This window comes from Sinocyclocheilus anshuiensis, unplaced genomic scaffold (assembly GCF_001515605.1).
Source record: "Sinocyclocheilus anshuiensis isolate Anshui unplaced genomic scaffold, SAMN03320099.WGS_v1.1 scaffold115, whole genome shotgun sequence".
NCBI lineage: Eukaryota > Metazoa > Chordata > Actinopteri > Cypriniformes > Cyprinidae > Sinocyclocheilus > Sinocyclocheilus anshuiensis.
This window is the reverse complement of record NW_015548219.1, coordinates 1930382-1933078: the sequence shown is the minus strand read 5'-3', so window position 1 is coordinate 1933078 and position 2697 is coordinate 1930382. Positions and strand designations below refer to the sequence as shown.

The 2697-nt window shown below is 31.9% G+C and overlaps 1 protein-coding gene across 4 annotated transcripts in view; it reads left to right on the top strand.

The window, feature by feature from the left end:
- Positions 1 to 2697, top strand: part of LOC107654155 (sphingomyelin phosphodiesterase 3-like) — a 59390-nt gene that overhangs the window by 44095 nt on the left and 12598 nt on the right. The gene's annotated exons all lie outside the window — the stretch shown is intronic.

The window sequence follows — 2697 nt, the reverse complement described above, 5'->3', positions numbered from 1 at the left end:
TGTTATGAAATAGTTTATTATTATATTAAAATATTCGATTTTTTATTAAATATTTAATAAAAGATTTCATTATGCCCTTTTTTTAACCTTTTACACACACAAAGAAGATCTTTTATAACATGGTAACAGGCTTTTTTCTGAAGTGTCTCGATTTCTGTGAGATTTTAAAGTTGCTTCCATGTCAGAGCTAAATTAGATGTCGCACGGCTGTGCTCTCCACGGCCACACACAGATGGTGCACTAGATGAGCTGGCAGGAGACCACGGGAGAGAAGTTCTTGCCCAGCCTCACTTCTGAAATAGATCTAACGGAGTGCAGGCCTTTAATGATACTTCTGATTTTAGTGGCCAGCATTTGTGGGCGTGTTCCACTTCTCTTTTATAGCACACCCTGTTTTTTTCTCTCCTCTGAGGTTCAAGGCCTGGTGAGGGTATGAAGATTTACACTCTGAATAGATGGAAAGATAACAATTTTGTTACTAACCTCTAGAACAGGGGTACTCAACCATATTTAGTCCATGACCCAACTTTTTTTTTTTGGTTCCACAATTCTTGCATCCCATACTACTCACATTTTAGATTTCAACTATACCATGGTGTTCTTTTGTATGTATTTTGTTAATATATTAATTATATGGTTAAATAAATGTAATTTACTTTATATTATATACTTTACAAAAAAAGTAGATGTGTTGATTTGATATATATATATATCAAAGTCAAAGTCAAAGTCTGCTTTATTGAAAGTCCAAGTCAAAGTCTGCTATATATATATATATATATATATATATATTTACACACACATATATACACTGAACAAAATTATAAACGAATATATATATATAAAAATATATATATTTATTAGGGCTGTCAGTCGATTAAAATTTTTAATCTAATTAATTACATGATGTTTTGATTAATTAATCTAATTAATCGCAATTAATCACAAAATAAATTTGACTGAAAAATACCCACAAAAGATTATTTAAATATATTTTTGTATTAAATGAGAAAGTATCAAGTAGACATTACAAATTGTAGCTTAAGAAATATTTTATTTGATTCAACAAAAAAAAATTATTACACATAAGCATTTAGGCTGCAATGGCCTAACATAAACTATGGAACATAAAAGAAGATCATTTGAGAAACATCTCAGTATTGTTTGTTCATACAATGAAAGTAATTGGTAACAAAACAGTTTTGTTACCAACAGTCTTCAAAATACCAAAGTCCCTTTAAGGGTATTCTATTGTCTTTGAAAATACCTTCTTTTATGTTCCACAAAAGAAAGGTTTTAAACAACATGAGGGACGTGAGAGTAAATGATGACAGAATTTAAATTTTTTGGGTGAACTATCCCTTTAATACTATTATTATTATTATTATTATTATTATTATTATTAATTAAATGATACTATAAATAATAAACTAAATCTGCCAGCAGGTGGCGGTAAATGTAATTCATTGATTCGTTCAAATGTCTGATTCATTCAGGAATGAAGTAAACGACTCTCTCTATGAATGGTCCTTTGAATCTTTGGTTCACACGATTCGTTCAAAACGCGGATTCATTCAGAAACTAAACACCGCTGTATATAACACAGTATCAACTTCTTATTTACTGAACTGTTGTATAAAATCACATTTAAACTTGTGATATTCGGGACAAAATTAGCACTAATAGCCTACTGCTCTCCCTACTTGTGTGACATATAAATATGAGACAAAAACACATACAGGGGCATTTTTGCACCAATATCTTGAATTTTAGGGTATAACTGCATTTGTGTGTGTGTGTGTGTGTGTGTGTATTAGTGCTGTCAAATGATTAATCGCATCCAAAATAAAAGTTTTTGTTTACATAATATATGTGTGTGTACTGGGTATATTTATTATTTATATATAAACACACACACATACAGTATATATTTGAAAATATTTACATGTATTTACATGTATATATTTATATTATATATATATATATATATATATATAAACATATTTTATACTATATGTAAATATTGCTGTGAATTCTCAGATCTTTTCATCTCAGGTCTGAGTAAAACCTGCTTTAGATGCTCATATTCTGGAAGCACTGCCTTTCACGTGCAAGAGGAAGATACAATAGAAGCGTTTTAATGGACCTTTTTGCTCTGAGCATTTTCTAATTCTGTTAGACCAAAGCTGTGTTATGTAATGCTCTCTCTGACTAAACATTTCTCCTTTTGGTAGTAGTAAGAAGTCATAGTTTAGTTTCAAGGAATGCTATATAGATATATATTTTAGCTTTAGTTTTAAAGGTGCTTTTATGTGTTTAATTTAATCATCATTGATCTATCTCTAGGACATTTTGAAATATCAGGCCACATTTTAGGTCATGTTCTTGTCCCTGCTGTGAACATGTTGTATTAAAAAATGTTCCAGCTCAGCCATTACATTGAGCTTCTCTTCATGTTTCCAGTCTGAGTCCAGTGTCCAAACTGAGATCTGCCTCTCCTGTGACACCCAAAGTCTGTGCGTCCTCCCCCAGTCCTGCTTTTGGCAGTGTGGGCAGGTGCCAAATCCTGCTGGAAAATGAAATCAGCATCTTCAAAAAGCTGGTCAGCAGAATGCCTCTGACGTTGTCTGTGGTTCAGGAGTGGCTTAGCAAGAGGAATACGACAACTGTAGCCAAATTCCTTGACACGTCTGTGTG